Source organism: Martes martes, assembly GCF_963455335.1.
Source record: "Martes martes genome assembly, chromosome: 2".
Classification (NCBI taxonomy): domain Eukaryota; kingdom Metazoa; phylum Chordata; class Mammalia; order Carnivora; family Mustelidae; genus Martes; species Martes martes.
This window is the reverse complement of record NC_137889.1, coordinates 19,117,336-19,136,581: the sequence shown is the minus strand read 5'-3', so window position 1 is coordinate 19,136,581 and position 19,246 is coordinate 19,117,336. Positions and strand designations below refer to the sequence as shown.

The 19,246-nt window shown below is 45.7% G+C and overlaps 1 protein-coding gene across 1 annotated transcript in view; it reads right to left on the bottom strand.

The window, feature by feature from the left end:
• Positions 1 to 18,550, bottom strand: part of TRMT9B (tRNA methyltransferase 9B (putative)) — a gene marked incomplete at its 3' end in the record, with an annotated part of 58,020 nt that extends 39,470 nt beyond the window's left edge. The window contains exon 1 of the mRNA XM_080797609.1: positions 18,269 to 18,550. The remainder of the gene's footprint in view (positions 1 to 18,268) is intronic.
• Positions 18,551 to 19,246: the final 696 nt, after the last annotated feature.

Sequence of the window (19,246 nt, the reverse complement as noted above, 5' to 3'; positions counted from 1 at the left end):
AAGAAACAAATGTTCGGTCTTTGACCACTGTTCCTGGCACATAGCTCCTAAAACCCTTGAACTTTAAAGAGCCCTAGGAACATCTTTTGTTATAATATTTAGGGTTTTTTTTCCTAGCTATTCCTGAAGTAGCTCCAGAGCATAAAGGTGAAATGGGTATCTTTGTTATGAATAAATAACAAGCCTCTTTCACCCACACCTGAGCTCATTACGTTAATGAGGTGACCTTTGGAAAACCCCTAAGGTTGGGCTGGTTGCCAGGGGAGTAGAGGGCTGGACTTGTAGGCCCATCCCCCAGACCTCCCAAGGAAATGAGAGGAAATGGGGGTTAAGTTCAAACATCAGTGGCCAACAATTGAATCAGTCACGCCTCCGTAAAAACCCGAAGGACAAGGTGTAGAGAGCTGCCGTGTGCTGGACAAGAACGCGCTCGTGCCAGTAGGGTGGTGCACCTCAAATTCTAAGGAGACAGAAGCTTGGAGCCTTAGCGAGGTCTGGGCCTTGCAGGCAGCTCATCCATCTGGCTGTTCCTAAGTTACACCTTTTAAAAAAACAAGCCAGGAACCTAGTAGGTAAAGTGTCTCCCTGAGTTCTGTGAGCCACTCTAGCAAATGAACCAAAGCCCAGAAAGGGGGGTGTAGGGACACCTGAGGCGCACAGGACACAAGCTGGACCTGTAACTGGGGTCTATAGTGGGGGGGAGGGGAGGGGGCTGTCTTGTGGGACTGCAGCCTTGATCTGTGGGACCTGAGCCCATCTCCAGGTAGACGGTGATGGAACAGAGTTAAATTGCAGGGCACCCGGCTGCTGTCCCAGAATCACGTGACGTGCGAGCCTTGCCACACACCTGGGGAGAAGTGAGGTGTAGGCGGCACTGAGCCCCGAGAAGGCTCCCGGGAGGCTGTCCGTCCTCTCCGTTCACTCAGTTGCCAAAACATGCAGCCCGAAAGCTGAAGCCTGAATGCACGAATCCTCACGAACAAAACTTCAAGAGCAGAGCTTAGCACTTGGGTGTGATGAAGAGTCTCGGGGAGAAGGCCCAGGCCCAGCTCCACCACCAGTGCGCGCCCTCGGGAGAGCCGTTTAGCTTCTGCAGGTCTGCGGTACTTCCTCTTACATACAGAGTGCCCTTCCTCTTTTACGACTCTGACTGTCACATAGAAACGGGCTTTAACATCCCCAAATTGCAACATAACCATCAAGCACCGAGAGCCTGTGAAACTTGAACTTGCCCTCCCGTCAGTCCCCCCGCCATGGTCCCCCGCACGGTGGGAGCCTGGACGAGGGCGCGGTGACGGGCAGTAAGCCGTCTCAGAAGCAGCTCCGGTGCCAGGTCCTAGTTCATGTTCCAGATGAGGTCATCATTTTCTGTGGCACATACTTTCTAGGTCAGGGCAGCCAACTCTTGGATTTCAATGACGTGTAAAGTTTTCAGAAGGCACCGGGTGGGAAGTGAACGCTGGAGTTCACGTTCACGGGGAAGGAGCCCTGCAGCCAAGGCAGAGCCTCGAGGGCTTTTCGGGGCCATGGGACAGTGCTAAGTGCCACCACCTGCCATCGACATGCTCTCTTGACTGTCGTGTGTGAGTGAGAATACGGTACAACTGAAAAACCAATCACATGCTACTTTCGAAGTAAAAAGTGAGGACAGATTACAAACAGGGTCACATAAAAATAGATCTCAGAGCCCAAAGTTCAAGGACAGTGAAAGAACAAACTAGTCTCTTTACTAATAATAGGTGGTGTCCCCAAAAGTTTGGTTTTTGGTGTTTTTATACAATTTCCTTACCTGGAATTTCTTCCAAGTAGTACTGAAAATATCACCAGGACGAAATTAAACGGAGGAGATTCTTGGTATCAGTAAAGGAGCCTAGGATCTCAAATAATTCTCTCTGTATAGACAGAGAGCCCAGATGGAAACCCAGCTATAATCCCAGGGGGAGGGACTTTGGTTTTCCATAAGCAGGAGCACGCATCCTGCTGACTCTCAGGGACACTGGTCAGGCGAGGCCAGCACAGGTAATAAAGGGCTTGGCACATGTCTGTCATGCCTCCGCTCTTCTAGTAACTAACACGTATTGTTAATTTTTTTTTTTTTAATTTGACAGAGAGAGAGAGAGAGATCACAAGTAGGCAGAGAGGCAGGCAGAGAGAGGGAAGCAGACTCCCTGCTGAGCAGAGAGCCCGATGTGGGGCTCGATCCCAGGATCCTGAGATCATGACCTGAGCCGAAGGCAGAGGCTTAACCTACTGAGCCACCCAGGCACCCCAACTAACAGGCATTGTTAAATCAGAAACTGCACTTCTGCTGTCCCCGGTGAGCCCGGTGTCCCCTGTGGGCTGTCCATCCTCGCCATCCTGAGGACTGGTCCTTCTTGGAAGGTGCAGCTAAAATCAAGTCAACATGCGGCCCTCCGTTCACACCTCGAGATGTTACTAAGATTCCTCTCAACCTGATGGCATTCTATAAAAATTCAGACCTCAGAGTAGAGGACATGAAGAGATTTTGGTAGTTAATTAGAAACTACAGTGGTTCTCTAGAACAAACAAATCAGAAATTGATAATGGATTAATATCAGTTTATGAAAAGAAGATCCCATAGAGCAAGCAGGTGGCTTTCTAGATTAAAGGAACAGAAATCAGGAAAGTTTGCCCATTTCGGTCCCCTTCCCAACCTCACCTTCATCAAACAGGCAGTGTCCCAAGACAGTCACACAGCTCTGCAAACCTTTATAGTTTAGTGTGTGTATGTCTTTTGTGATTTGAGGAGCATCTCATTTAAAATAGAAATTCATCTTTATCACTGTTTTTTTAAAAGCTGATTACAAAATCCTTCTACCTGAACAATGACATGTCACAATGCTTCAAACAAATTCAAAACTCATTTACTGCTTCGTCCCAGTTACTACTTTCATATTAACAACCGCTATTTGGAGTTAAGATGATATTCTGAAAACATATTTAATACTCTGCTGGCATTCTAAGTGGATTGGTGATTGTAATTCTCCTAGTGACAGTTTCCACACTTAATTAACAAGAAAAGTTGAAAACTCAGGAGGCTTTGCCTTCCCTGGAAATTACCGATATTTAAGGGCAGCTTTCGTTAGAAAGGAATAAGCTTAGGTATCATGCATTAGCAAAGAAAAGTTTAAAATAACTTACATGGGTCAAATGCCAGGAGGAGAAAGTCATTTTAATGTCAGTTCTACCACAAGAAAATCCCCTAGGGTCAGCAAGCCATCATTATCCTCGTCCCCATGACCTCACTGTGGTCTGAAGAGCTTCAGCCTATGTATAAGTGGCAGGGGAGAGCAGGAGTCAAGAACGTGACCTTGAAGCCCCAAGGTCCTGAGGTCAAGACCTAGCTCTTCCACTGCCTCATCCCATTACGGATTACATTTTTCCTGAGATTTTGGGTGGTTTTTCACACATGCTTTTGCCCAACATACTAGTATGTAACTGAGCAAAGATTTTAGGGCACTGCACGTATCTTTAGATGATCATTTCAGAGAGGAAACAAATACAGAAAATGATTTACCCAGAACCCTAGAATAAACTAGTGTTCGAACATAGAACCTACAGAACATTCCTGCTTCTCAATCCAATTTTTCAGGTACTGTAAAAAAGGTTATTTTCATGCTACCTAGAATTTTATGACTTGTACCTCCCATACCTCTGGAGTATCGACCATTGGGTGTCTGTACTGATGAGGAATGTTAGGTGATCCTAAAATGTCTTTATATTCTTGTAACATAAAATCAAAAGGAACACTGTAAAATGAAAACACGGTAAGGAACATATTGTGACCTCTATTTCCTGCTCCTGTGATCTAGGGAAATGGAGTTTTTAGCTTTCCACCGCGGATCTCCTCACTGTGCCCAGCTTCTGAACAAACAGGCTCAGCTCATCTTGGAGGGGCTGACTCCCCTGATCGCAGGGTCACTCTGAGCCTCTGCACTGTCTTGCTCTTCCTCTGGGATGGTGCCGGATGGAATTAACATGTGCCATCCTTCTCCTGTAGGAGTCTGGAAAGGCCTATGCCAAATAAATACATGCTGAACTCCAAATCAGGTCAATTTAAATGAAAACCTATATCACCTAATGTAATATTACAAATAGCTGAGGTTGATCAAAGTATTATATTTATTTTAATGACTTTTATGGAAATCTAACATAATATACATGCTTTTGATGTCTTCCTGAATAGCCTATAAATGGCCTATTTTTTAAATTGGCAATGTGAGCGTTAAGTCTGACAGAGTATAAGAGAAGAGTGATGCTCTCCAGGGCGGAATAGAGTGTCTGCCTCTGCACCGAGTGGCACAAGGTTTGGAGTACTTCTTCACCGTTTCCGTCCTCCCCGGCTGTCGGCACTTCTCACTTTTTTTTTGGCCTAACAGAAATCAGGCAACTAAATCTCTTGAAATCCTACCTAAAACAGGAAGAAAGGACTTCTGGGTCATCAGAAGGGTCAGCTTTGGATAAACCAATTTGGTGACGTCTGTGCTGACCACTCTCATCCCTCCTGGGCTCTGAGTTGCAAGCTGGATGCTGGAAAAGGCCGGCAGCCGCTGTGACCTCCTGCCAAGTCCCTGGCTCCTGGCCTTCTAATTGGCAGCCTCTGCTTGTAACCTGAGCTCCCTGACACCATCTCCTTGCTGTGTTCGCTTCAGTGTTAGTTCTTTTATCCCGAGCTCCTAATAGCTTGGATCTCGTAGTTCCTTCCAGGGTCTGTAGCAACCCTTACCTGCTCAATACCGATGGCAACTGACGCACTGCCAGGGTTAGAATATTCGCATCATGCACAGAGGCCTTCCATTCTCAGTAAGTGCCACAATTATGAAAGCTGCAGAGACGTAGGAAATACGCCAGCTAAGAGAATGGTCTAATTTGTAGGCAGCTTGCATTGTATTTTGTAAGAATATGTTTGACATTTTAAGCTTTGCTGTGGCAGTAAATTGTACTTCTTCTAGCAGCAGGAGTTATTAAGTCTGTGCCCAGAATAAACCAGACTGTTTCAGAAAGTTTAATTATTTTTTTCTGTTTCCAGACCCCGTTTTATAACTGTGTTTGTCTTTTCAGAGATAAGCCTATAAGGATGCACAGCCTATTATTTCAAATTTCCAGTGATAAATACCATTCTTGAACCTTCACTGGGTTGTATCATAATCTCCTTAAAAAAAAAAATATAAGAGGTCTGATTCCAAGTTAAAAACTAAAAAGAAATAAGACCAAAGGTTTAACCTGAAGCTCCCATGGCTGAGGGAGGTAGTTCTTGGTGACGGCCATCCAGTCCTTAATGGAATCTAGGCTGCGATCTTCCTGTTTGTGTCTCCCCCCAAATTCATATGTTGAAGCTCTAACCCACAGTGCAGCTGTCTTTGCAGCTGGGGCTTAGGAGGAGGTAACCAAGGTCAGATGAATTCATAAGGGTGGGGTCCTTAGAATGTTCTTGGAAGACAAGACCCCCAGAGAGGCACCTGGCGTGCTCAGTCCCGCATGCATCTCTTAACCTTAGGATCGTGAGTTTAATGAGATATAAAACCCATGCTGGCTGTGAAGCCTACTTAAAAGAACGAATGCAAGCAAGGACACCGGGGGTGGGGGGCTCTCTGTCCATGTGCACACAAAGGAAAGGTCATGAGAGGACCCAGCAAGAAGGTGGCCATCTGTTGGCCATCTGCAAGCCAGGAAGACGGCTCTTCCCAGAAACCAGATTGGCTGGCACCTTCCTCTGGGACTTCCAGCCTCCAGAACTGTGAGAAAATAAATATCCACTGTTTAAGGCACCCAGTCTGTGCTCTTCTGTCCGGGTCGCCCATCCTAAGACACCATCTACTTTGTAACACGCATAATTATTGTGCCAAGAAGGTGGATAAGACGCCCTCAACTGTAAGCCGCACCCCAGTTTCTGTGTCATTAAAACACGAAATGTTAAAAAAGCAAGGTTGAAATAGGGTATTTTAGAAAAAGAGTTTTTCAAGAACACAAATCAGGAAGATGACAATAACGACTTAAGTTTTTTAACACAGCTTTTTCCTCAGAAAGGCCAATAGTCTCCTTCAGTCAGCCGATCTCTCTTTTATGGCCTCCTCAACAGTTAGAAGATGAGATGCTGCAGAGCTCATGTGTGAGAAAACGAGAACCAAAAATGGACAAAGAGATATAAAACCAAAGCTTAAGGTTGTATCATTTGCATTGAGATCCTAATTCAATTTCCCCAGAAAGCCTGAGATGTTGACAAAACAGTGCCTTATCCGGCTAACTCTGCTCCTCCTTCACTAAGGAAATGCAAATTCCTTCAGTGTCCCTCCTGGCCACCCCAGGTCTCCCACATCCCTTCTCCTCCCCGGACTGTCAAGATGCCTCTCAAAGGCCGGCATCTCTCTGTTGATCTCATCTTTCCTGGCCCCTGGCCAATCCTTTCTCTCCACCTGCAGCCTCTCCCCCAATGACCTCCTCTCTCCTGATACAGGAACAGAAAACCACACACCAGGACAGCCATTCTCAGCCCCCCATCTGCCCGCAATCTTTAGACTCCCCCTTTTCCTCCTTTCTAAGAGGTGTCCGCAAGCCTTGCCTACTTCCTCGTCCTTCATCCCTCTCTCAGCCCCCTGCCGCCTGTCTGCTCTAGAACACCCCTCCACCCCACAGTCCCTCCGGTTTTCCTGCTGCGGGCTCCCAACTTCATGGTCTTGAAGAAAACTGTGGTGAAACTGAACAGGCTGGTCATTCTACTGGCACTTTGGGGACTGACAGGGACCACAGTGTACTCTTTCTGAAGCCATTGGTCATCCAGCAAGCAGGAAGCCCCGCCCAGCTAATGTCAAGTGAAGGATCCCGGATGCTGAGCAAGGCAGAGAGGAGGTGGGCGCAGGGCCTGGGGGCCAGAGGGAACAGCGTTGTGCTGCGGTGGGGCCGGTGGCAGCTGTGTGCGGAAAGAGGTTGAAGTTCTGTGTCACAGTAGGTGCAAACTAATGCCGTTGGTGTCACTTATAAACACCTGAGAGCCAACTGGTAAAGAGAAGGAAACTATATAACCTTCTTAAGGACTATGGACAAGAATCCGCATGTACTGATCCTATCAGCCCAGAGACCCGCTAAACCCACTGTGGTCTAGTTTAAACGGATCCAGGAAAATGGGAGTGACTCGGTCCCGGCTTTGACTGAAGCAGCTGTTGCACAGAGGATCCAATAACCTGTAGAAATGCTTTAGTGATAACTGTTTACCTACAGTAAACATTTCCGTGTCAAAAGAGCATTTTTTCCTTCACTGTTTTACTGACCAATTATTCTCTGATGTCCTGTTTCCCTGCATGAATCCTAACAACCAGAGCACGGGGACTCCTTCAAAATACCAAACTGTGTGGTTTAAAGTTTACAAGCTGACAGTTGAGTCAACAGGGCACACCCTGCCCACAGCACAGAGCGCCAGCGTTCGGCTCATCTGCTTTCAGCTGTACACGCGGTGGGATTTCTAGTAGTTTCCGCTTTTTGAAGATTCACGATCATTGTAAGGTGGTATGCTACACACAAAACCATCACTTTTATGCCAGAATACATCATCTCAATGAGAATTAAAAGCTCCTGGATGCACATACTGCTCATATATTTCAAAAGGCTCAAATTTTCACAAGTAGGGCAGATTATCAGACAAAAGATCACAAATTACTTTGGAGAAAAATAAATCACAAAAACCTAAAAAATACCCAGCTCGACACGCGGCTCGCAGGTTTCTACATATATGGACACATCTGGGTGTGCGTGTGCACCTATGTAGCTTTTTCAAGGTGTATGGGCTAGCCCACTCTGCCAGAGCTCTGTAGGAAGGACCCCATTCCTTGCTAGAAAAACAGAAAGAGCTGGGTCTGCATTTCCGTTCATTTGCCAGAGGGGCTCAAGAGCTTCCCACAGAGGAGAGCCAGCATGGAGAGTCTCAGCGGGGGTCCGCAGCGTGGGGGGGGGGATGGGGGGGGTTGATGGCAGTCCGTGGGCGGGACCTGGAGAATGGCTGGGTCTCTTCAGGACCCCCGTCTTCTCTGGTTTCAGATGTGTCAGTGGATTCCGGAGGCCCAGACCCAAGTCTTTAACTGATACGGGAAGGAAGCAGTTTGCTCAGAGGCCAGCCGGTAAGAGCTTGGGTCAACAGTCTGGTACAGTGTAGCCAGTAGATGTTTCAGCGGGGACTCGATGACAGAACCGCTCTCATTTGTTCCCTTCATTGACTCGAAGCCAAGTTCACCCTGCCCTTGACATGCCACCACCCGGACCACCGTAGGTAACATTTGCTACATCTTCTGCACTAGCACCAAGTGAAGTGTGTCTTCATTTTTTAAGACACGTTTTATGCAGTTTTTAACTAACATTTCGCATTGCTGTGGAACATTGGTTAAAACTGATGAACCGATATTGATATATGATTTTTAACAAATGTCCATAGTTATATTAGGGTTCACTCTTTGTATTGTACTGTTCTGTGTGTTTTGCCAAATACAAAATGTCTCGTGTCCGTAATGACAGTATTATCCGGAATAGTCTCACTGCCCTGAAAGTCCCCTATCCTCCATTATTGATCTTCTATCCCCCCCTAAAAATCCCTGGTAATCACTGGCCTCTTTACTATCTCGATCCTGATTCATATACTACTCTTTCCAGAATGTCCTATATTCAGAATTATACAGCATTTAGCCTTTTCAGACTGGTTTCTTTTTCTGAGCAATATTTATTTAAGGTTCCTTCATGTCTTTTTATGGCTTAATAGGTATTTTCTTTTTTTTAAAGATTTTATTTATTTATTTGTCAGAAAGAGTGAGCACAGGCAGACAGAGAGGCAGGCAGAGGCAGAGGGAGAAGCAGGTTCCCTGCTGAGCAAGGAGCCCGATGTGGGACTCGATCCCAGGACCCTGGGATCATGACCTGAGCCGAAGGCAGCCGCTTAATCAACTGAGCCACCCAGGCGTCCCTTAATAGGTATTTTCATCGTTGAATATCATTCTATTGCATGATTATACTACAGATTGTCTATTCATCGAATGAAGGACATGTTGTTTATCTGCAATTTGGGGGTGTTTAGATCATAAATATTTGTGTCCAGGTTTTCATGTGGACTTGCCTGGTAGTATTTCAGCCCCCACTGATACAGGCGTGATCTGGTAAGAACAGACTTGTGGGCACTGTTCATTCTGGAAAGCTGTAAGATGTTTACTTTGGGTCCATTTTTCTCAAAGCTCCTTAATACCTGTTGGGCTCTCAGCTACCATTTCTGATTGGCAAATTAACCTCTGCAGATGTATTTTCTGAAGCTTGGCTCTTACCGATGACCAAAGGTTTATCAAGTTCTCTCAAGGCTGCAGTTACAGATGAATTACTTTTTTTATTGACTGCAGAGAAGGCTGACATCTGCCAAAGAGACTTAGAGAGGGACATGTGGCAATTCTTTTTTGTTCCAGACTTGTCAACAACGTTACTTTCCAGGTCTATAAATCCCTGGTGGAAATGAAAATGCTTAAAATTTGAGATGAAGAGTTATATTTTGATGCTCCCATTTCCATGAAGGGATTATCTAAGTTGAGATCAGATGGACCAATGTTCTTGACATTGACTTTCTCATATCTACTTCTACGGCCAAAAAAAGAACATTTTTCTCAGTATCTGGAAGGTCCACCTTCCCCTGTAGCCTGTCTCCTTTCATCTCAGCTTTTAAATCAACAGATGGCAGTTGGTTCTGTGGCCTGTTTCCAGGAAGTTCATGGTCCCCTGTTACAAAGACGTTCTAGGTCACATGAGACTGTTGCTCAGTCTCATGCTGTTCATTTTCTGGTTCCTTATGCTGCCGAAAGCCATTCACTTGACTCAGATTCTGACGTTCTAAATGCCAGCCCTTTTCACTTAGAAACATCCGTGATCGATGCATCATGGTAGCAGAGACAGAAATACTAGCTTCCTTTCTTGTGTGCAGATGGAATTTGAACCCCTGGGTGTCTTTTTCAGCAGGTCATCTGTAACAATGGATTTTTCTGATGAATTCTGTAGAGGCATCACTGGACTCTGGTCTGACAGAGTACCGTACTGAAGAAGTACGACCAGAAAGATCCTGTAAAGAACGCTCTTTTCCCCTCCATTTTTAATTTCTCCACTTAAAAACTAATATGGTGGGTATATGCCCAAAACAATAGCAAGAAAGGGCTCACAGAGATGTTTGCACACCCATGTTCATAGCAGTATTATTCACAGGAGCCAAAGGTGGAAGCAACTCAGTGTCCATCTATGAATGAACAGATAAACAAAATATGGAAATACATACAGTAGAAGAGTTTTCATCATTAAAAAGAATGAAAACTCTGATATAAGCTACAGCATGGATAAAACCTGAGAACATTATGCTAAGTGAAATAAGCCAGTCACAAAGGGACAGAGAGTTTATTACTCCACAAATGTAACGTACCTAGAGGCAAATTCAGAGACAGGAAGTAGAATGGTGGTTGCCAGGAGCGAAGGGGAGAGGTGAACAGGGACTTTCTGTTTAATAGGTACAGTTTCAGCAAGGCAAGATGATAAAAATTCTGGAGATGAATGATGGTAGTTGCACAACAGTATGCATATACTTAATGCTACTGACTTGTACACTTCAAATGGTTTAAATCTTTTATGTTATGTATATGCTTACCACAATTTTTAAGAAATCAATATTGCAGTTAATGCAATAATGTTATACAACCAGCATCTTAATCTTGGGTGACCATAAATCTTGGTTTGCTGGCCTCGGTCCCCATTTCTGCTTCTTTTCCCAGGGCAATCACTAATAGTACTCCTTTCACTCTTAAAAGTATCCCGGATTGAACAACACGTCATCTGGTCACCCTAGATCTGCTTCATAATTGCATAAATCATTGCATTGACCTTTTCATTTTCCTTAATATTTGTCTTAATATTCAGAATATGCCTGCATTTTCTCAAGTACTCTAATTATAAATTCAATGTCCTATAGAATGTTACCGGTTCTGATCTTTTTTTTTTTTTAAACTTAAAATGACACCCATTTATTAGCTCACAGTTCTGTAGGTCCAGAGTTTGGAACAACATGGCTGAGTTTCCTTCTCAGGATGCGACAAAGCTGACATCAAGATAGTGGCCAGGCTGAGCTGTCATAAGAGGCCCTGGGGGAAAATCTACTTCCAGGCCCATTTTTGGGATTGAATTCAATTTCTTACAGTCATAGGATGGAAGTCCCTGATAAGACTGAAGTCCCCCTTTCCATACTACCAACCTTAACATTTTTTAAAGATAAAAGACTACTTTCTGAATGTTGACTAAAGAACCCAAAGCAGTCCTCTTTTCTTATAAACTCATTGTTTCTTTAAACACTAAAACCCTCTAACTTGTGACAAGCTCACTTCAGTTTCTGTAGGTTAAAAGGAGCAGAGAAAAGACCCCATCTGAGACAGTTGACATTTTTTTTCCTCTCTTGGCTGCCTTTTTATTGTCTTGCTGTTGTCAAAAATATCAGTAAATATTCTTTGAAATCAGAAATATGTCTAGGTTTCAATTAACTCTTTCACCTTACCATGAGAAAATGCCCCACTTTTTCTTTGAGAAAACCACTATTCTCCATACTGACAATAAGAGTACCAGTTTACCTACTATAACCCTTTATAACTGTCTCTCTCTGAGTATCAGTCTCTCAAAGGCAGAGCCATCTATCTTTAGAACCCAGCACCAATCCTGGTACAAAAGAGATTCTTAACATCCACATCTTGAGTCAGTGACTAAACAATCATTTAATGATGTTCAAATACTAGTCTTGCTTGATGGTCCTCAAATTTTGCTTTAAAAAACCCCAAAACCATGCTTTCTCTACCCACCTCCCACTTCAATTTAGCCCATCAATGATCTAACCAGAGAGTGAGTTCAGATTTGGATGTTCTTTGACTTTATAATACACTTGGAAAATCAAAAGATTTTGATTTTCAATCCATAAAAGGAGGCGTAACCTACAACGTAATCTACAACTAAGCTCCATAGAGCTGAAGATGAGAACCCATACTCCCATAACCCAGTGAGAGGGAAATCCGGGTTTTTCTCTTGACTGTTTACTCAAATACAAATGAAAGAGAAAAACTGTGGGGAGGGGGAATCAGAGATCCTAATCTGTTACTGTAACATAGATTAATACTACTTACTTTCCTTTACAATTAATCAAGTAATAGTGTAATATTTGATTCAAACAGTTCCCTCCTGAGAACACATGGTAAGTGGGGCTTAGGAGGGGGCTCAGGATGGAAGACAGTGGATTTGTTCTGAAGCTGCGTTTATAGAGCAAAAGCACTATGTTTAGTTTTAGTGGCTTCAAGTGTAGTGGCTAAACTCTTGGAGTCACCACTTGACTTCCAAGGAGACTTTCATATTATACGGTGGTTTACCCCAGGCAGCATTTGTAAATCTGCATTTAAATGCTTTCATCATCTACCAGAGAAGATTTCTGAATGGAGTGTTGCCTTTTGAGACATAAAAATCAATTAAAAATAGATATATGTCATAGACTGACAAATTCACTAGGTTACTCCATTTGTTTTGGCTACTCTGCTCTCGTTTTCGAGCTCTAAATATCAGAGGCAAATACAAAATGACTCATTCAATAATCAAGATTCATTCCTAAATGCACGAATAGAATTTCTGAGTGCCGATAAATGACAATTTATTACTTAACTATGGAGATTCAGCCATATTTACTTTAATGCAAGAACAGAACCTGACATGCACCAGCGTATGAAATAAGTGATTAGAGTCAATATTCTTATTTTAATCTCCAATTAATAGATCATTTCTATCTTTGTTATCCTTAAAAAAAAAAAAAGAAAGGAGAAAAGCACCATTCAAGTTATAGGTTAAAGAAAGATTTCGGTAGAAACAGAGATACAGAGATAATTCACCTAATGAAAGAGCCAGCCTGCCAGGACCTATTTCTCTTATCAGACACTGTATTCTTCCTTTATATTGCCATTTATTAAACGTAGACTATCTGGGACTTTGGTGGGGAGAACTTTTTTAGAAATCAATTCTCCTCGTATTTGGCTTTGATTACTACACCCAAACAAAGGAAAATTATTTCACATTCAGACAGAACCACATGCAGAGGCAGGAGCTTGGTAATTTTTAGTTATCTATTTGCCTGATGCTTTTTCCAGCAATTTCGACTGTAATGACTATAATATCCATCTGTTTGAAATGGAAATTGGTTAGCAACTAGATCCTTTTTGGATTCTTACAATATATCATCCACCTCCCTTGAATGAAATATGCTAGCTAAGGCTGTGATGAAATATGTTTTAGATATATGTAAGATGTGATGGGGTGTCATTCCGCATTCTTTCCTGTCTCCTTCAAGGGTGCGTTCCTTGATCTGGGAGGCTGGGAAGGTATAAACTACATTTCCCAGAGTTCCTTGCGGTTAGGGTTCTGGGCACAGATCAGGTTCTGCAGGGGAGATAAGCTGGGTGAGAAGGGAGGGAGAGAGTATATAAAAAAGATATGTCTGCTAGTTTGTTTTGTTGTTGGTGGCTGTGTTCAGTTCCCTGCTTCCTGGGTGGAGTGGCACTTTGTAGCAGCTTCTCTGATCATTGGGTTCTTTAAGGTCAGCAGCTCCAGAGGTGGCCCTGGTTCTCAGCCTCCACAAGGCAGCAGTGATGGCAGCAGATCCCCTGCCCCCAGCCCCGGGGCAGGAGGGGGGGGAGAGGGGGGAGGGACCCAGTTCAGCTGTGTTGTCTGGGTGTCACCCTAAGAGCCCAGCCTGGATCCTCTTCTCCCCTTTCCCTGGCAACCTTTTCTTCCAACCTTCTTGTGAGCACCTAATTCCCATATGAAACCCCGTTCTGCTTCTAGTAGCTCAGATAGTTTCCATTATCCTCAGCCTCCCGGATCCAGGGAAGAAGGGCGAGATGAGGGCATTCAGTGCACAAGGCAGCAGGTCTGCTGCCTGAGGAGAACCGCAAGAAGGAAAAGTTTCTGTCCATCTGAGACCTATGGTTACCCATGAAGAACATGAAGGTCAAGGGCTATATGATCCAGAACTACCCAAATGCGGCCGACATTGTAGGGCCTGAGGTTAAAGCCAGAGCATAATTATAAAGGCTGAGAAATCATTATGGGGGCCCGTAAAGAGAGAGAGAGAAAAAAAAAAAAACATAAAGGAAACAATGGAAAGGAGGGGAGAGAAGAAGGAAAAAGAAGGGAACAGGGAATAAGAGCGAATAAAACCAGGCATATGGTGGAGAGACTCAGACGCCAGATTCTTCACTCGGTTTGCCAGGATGGTGCTGGAAAGCAATCCACCAAGGAGACACGCTGCTCCCCACCACTGCCCGCAGGCCCACATCACAGCTTCTCAGAGCAGGGCTCAGGCTTCCCCCATCCAGACTCAGGAAGCCTTTCCACTGGTGAAATGCAAGCAAATCGGTCCTGAGAGCTCTCAGATAGATCTATAGATTCACCCTGGATCAATATATGTATTTTGTGTACGTCCAGCTCTCCTGTATACAAATACAGGACAAATCAATTTGTATATATGTATATAGGATGGCTGGAAATATGTAAAGCATATTTCCATATTTCTAAGCCTATTTCCAACACAAATCTATTAGATTTTGAAAAAGGAAATTAATCCCAATGGTTTTAAAGTCAGACACTTAGTAATGCAAAGAGCTGACAAACTAGTCAATTAGGTTTAGGTTCTGATCTGCTTAAAAAATGATTGTAAATATTTTTATAATTCAATAGAGTAGTCTCAAAGCCTAAGGTAAGTTGTTTACACAGAACAATTATGAGTTCTATTGAGGCTATAATCCTTGATAAAAAAGAAAATGAGTCTCAACAGCAGAGGCCTATGTTCCAGCTTCACTGACAACATTGCCCCTTCTTCAAAGATCCCTGTGCTCTCCTCGGCCCGCCCCTATAGTACCTGAGTGTGCAGAGTCCCCCTACAGTACCTGAGTGTGCAGAGTCCCCCTACAGTACCTGAGCGTGCAGAGTCCCCCTACAGTACCTGAGTGTGCAGAGTCCCCCTACAGTACCTGAGTGTGCAGAGTCCCCCTACAGTGTACCTACCGTGGGGGGTGCCTGCTGGGGCTCTTCCTTCCCCTAAGAAAGGATCTCCCTTCACAACCCCAACATCACTGCCGGAAGCAAGCATTCCTGACATCCCTCCCATACTAGGTCAAATTCCCTGTTTCTGCCCTTGACATTTTTCCTGCCTTGCACTGAGCACAAGTATGTAATTACAGGTTTACCTATGTGTTAGCAGCACACCTGTGTTCCATGGGAGGTTAGGGCTGTGTTTCTTGCTATTGCTTTCTGAAGGCTGAGTGTGGTGCCTTACGTCCCCAGGCAATGCTGAACAACTGAAAAGCTGATGGAATGCTATTGCTGCCCCATCCCCGAAGTCCAATACCCCAAAATGCGTAACTGCCCCTGGGGAAACTCGGAATTATCATCATTTGAGGAGGGACATAACTACTAATGGCATAAACAGAAACATGTTTAAATTCTATTTTAGAATTTCACTTGGTCATCTCATTCTCCCCCTACTATCTCATCATTATTTCCAAAAACCACCACCCGTAACTTCTTTAACCCTAGAGAAGCCAAAGGCCTAAGGTGGAGGATATGCAAGTTGGACAGGATGAGCTTCTAGCTACCAAGGGACACTAATCCTGGGAGTCTAGCCTATACTATAGTGTATACTAGGAGAGAATACTAAGTGTATCAAGACAGGAGAATGACCCATTTACCTGAATATTCAGTGTTCCTATCAGTTACACAGCTACCCCTCCACGGCCCCCAGGAGATGACATTGAACTCAACACATTTCTCCTTGGAGGACAGCTCACAGTGTGCTGACTACATGCTCGGCATTCCTTACAAATCATTCCATTTGCTTCTCACAGCCACGTGGGGAAGTCTCATGATGGCCATTTCACAGATGAGGAAATGGCTTGGAGATGGGATTCACTCCAGGTGATCCAGTGTGGACCCTAAATTCCTTCTCTTGAGGGGTTAGAAGTTTGCCTGGATGGGAAGTAAGTACCCAAAGTGAATGATGTCAGCTCCTTTCAGATACCTCTCAGCTAGGGGCTCGATGCTATGTGTGCTCTTATGGCATCAAGAGAAGAAACTCACAACAGTTGAAGGACATTCAGTTGGCCATTTAGCACCACTCTGCTTGCAGACCTTCCAGGGCCCAAACTATACCAGAATTGGGCTCCATTTTTATTCCTTCAGTCCGTTCTTATTTCTTTTTAAGATTGATTGATTGATTGATCTAGAGAGACTGTGAGTCAGGGGAGGGGCAGAGGAAGAGAATCTTCAAGCAGACTCCCTGCTGAGTGTGGAGTCCTTCCTGGGGCTCGATCTCATAACCCTGAGATCATAACCTGAATGGAAACTAAGAGTCGGCAGCTTAACGAATGAGCCACCCAGGCGCCCCGGATCTGTTCTTAAATAAAACCCCAGCATCTTAATACTTTCATGCCAGTCTTAGAGTGCTTTCTCATTTACCTGTAAGCAGAAAGGTAAGATTGCCCAGACCAGTGCTGACAGCCTCATCTCAACAATGCATCAGACCAAGAGCTAAATCACAATGACAGCTTGACTCAATTCCTATTTAAAATACACAGCAGAGCATCACCATGCAGTAAACACAAAGACTTAGCTACACATTTTTCTCAGCATTAAGGTCCTGTATATTGCCAAGTGGGTCTGGTGCTTTGTGCCTTCTTCGGAGCAGTGATAGAGCCTTCATCATAACGTGTTTCAAATTTTGGATACTAGTTCTCTAAAGGTGCCTAAGAATTATTTACAATGACATAGCCTAGAAGTATTCACGTATCCACCTGCCGGAAATACCATAAGCATTAATACCTTCTTTAGAGTCCTCTTAATCCCCAGTAAGATTTGGCTCTAGAAAACCCACATAAACAGAGACCTAAGATTTATTGGGGAAGCACGTCTGCCTCTCTCACTTGGAAACAGAATTAACCATGCATAGTATTATCAATTTCATATCCTGCCCGTAAGTAAAATTTTATTAAAGCCTTGAACTGCCTTGGTGATTTGGATATATTAAAACATACACACACACACACACATACACACACACACACGGACAAATTATTTCCAGAGAACATCATTACAGCAATTGAACCTTTCTAGAGACAGGCTTTCTTCTGAATTAAAAGAAGAGCCTATAAAGAGCTCCCTTCTCAAGTCTGACCAAATGCGTTAAGAAAGCAGTAGTTTCTGGAGCGGTTTCCTTAGTGAGGAGATGCTTTCCAGCTTGTCGGGGGTCTCCTTTAGAAGAAGGTATGTGCCATCAGTGGCCATCAGGGAGTCACCTTCATTCCTCTCCAATGATCCTCCCCTTTGAGCTCCTCTAAAGATCCTTCACCAGCACTGGAGTCCTTTACACTGCATTTTTCTTCAGGCATCAAGGACAGAAAAACCTACAGTCCTCCCTTCTCTAAACTTCAGGCCAGGTTAACCATTCATGAGCCAGTCATGTCAAGGATTCCATACACTAATCAGTCCCATGACAGATCCTACATGTAACCGCTGAAAGGAGTTAAATGTCAGTCGTTGCCTGTAATATTGCTAAAAACCTAAACCTCAAAACGATATATTTTCTAGCTCTCTGCCCACATGAAATGTTCAGTACACATTTAAATTCATGCATACCAACGGATGTAAAGCGTTGCGGGTAGATGTTTACAGCCTTACCCTCTCTACATAAAGCGTTTGTATCCTTACGATATTCACCACGAAGAACCCAGGTAATACCATGAGATACACCTACGGCAAATATTATGCAAATCCTACCATCTCGTTTTGAAATTCCTTCTTACATTGTATTTTTGTTGTCGGCTTTGACTATTTCCGTAAGTTCTTTCAGATCACCTAAAACCTATTCTGATAAACTTTCTGGTTTTAAGTTATCTTAGTTCACCGCCTCCTGCTAGTTAAAAAGCAGTTTCCAAGTGGTCGCTTCTAAAGGGAGAGAGACGCGTGTATTCCATGAAAATACCAATTCATTTTCACCTTTAAGACACTAAACATGTCCCCTGCAGCTCTTAAGCTCTGATTTATCCGGTGTTCACAGCCGAATCACACCCCGCAACCCCCTACGGCAGGGCACGCTCGCCCGTTTTGGTCACGTCTAAGTTTTCAAGGTAAACAGGTCACTCTCGGCGACCGGAACGGCGGGGGAAGAGCACGAACTCACCTAGGCGGTCAGACCCCGGGCGCGGGGACCCGAGCGCGCGAAGCGACCCGTCGCGCCCCCTCCTCCGGGTGTGCTGGGGGAGGGCGGGCGCAGGGCCGGCAGAACTAGGGTGGGAGCGAGGCTCGCCGCCGCTCCCCTCTGCAGACCATTGTCCGCGCCACGGTCGCCGGCGCTGTCTGCACGGTATGGGGGCGGGAGGCTCTAGGGAACCGACTAGTTGCAAGGCTCTCCCGGAGCCGGGGAGAGAGAGCGGCTTTTGCATCAGAGCCGGGGGCCGTACCTGGTGTGAATTCCACCCCTTGACCTATTTCAGAGTGTGAGAGCGAAAGCAACCGGGAAAAACAGACGGAGCGCGCGCGGGGGAGCGGGGCGCCGGGACGCGCGTGCCCGCGTGGGAGCGCGCGCCCGCCGTGCCGGGGCTTCCGAAGTTCCGGCGAGGGCCCCGGAGGCCTCCCGGGCTGCGGCTCGGCGCGCAGAGCTCGGGGCTGGCCCCTCCGCCCGCTCCTCCCGCCGCGGCCCGGGGCCAGGCTTCGGCCGCCCTCCTACGCGCGCGCCATGCGCGGGAAACGCCGTTCCCGGGGCTCGGGGTCTCGGCGCGGGCTCCGCGACAGCCGCTGGGTGACCGCCCGCGGCCCCGGGCGCGCGGTTCCCCGCCCCCATCGCCATCCCCGCCTCCCCGCCCCGCCCTCACCTCTCCGGAGGCGGCGCTCGGGCTCCGGCGGTCCCGGGACCGAGGCCCGCGGCGCCTCCAGGCCGGGAAGGCTGACGGCTTCGGAGGGGCGGCGGGCGCGGAGCAGAGCCCGGGGAGTGTCGCCTCCCTGCCCGGTGCCCTGGGAACGCCCCGCCCGAACGTGCCCGGGAAGTGAGGCTCTGTGGCTCCCGCCCGGCCTGGGGATGGGGGTGACCTTCTTGCCTTCCTCCCAGGCTCTTCTCGTCTGTCTTTCCCGGCGTGGCCCGTCCTCCGTGGGAGAGGACGCC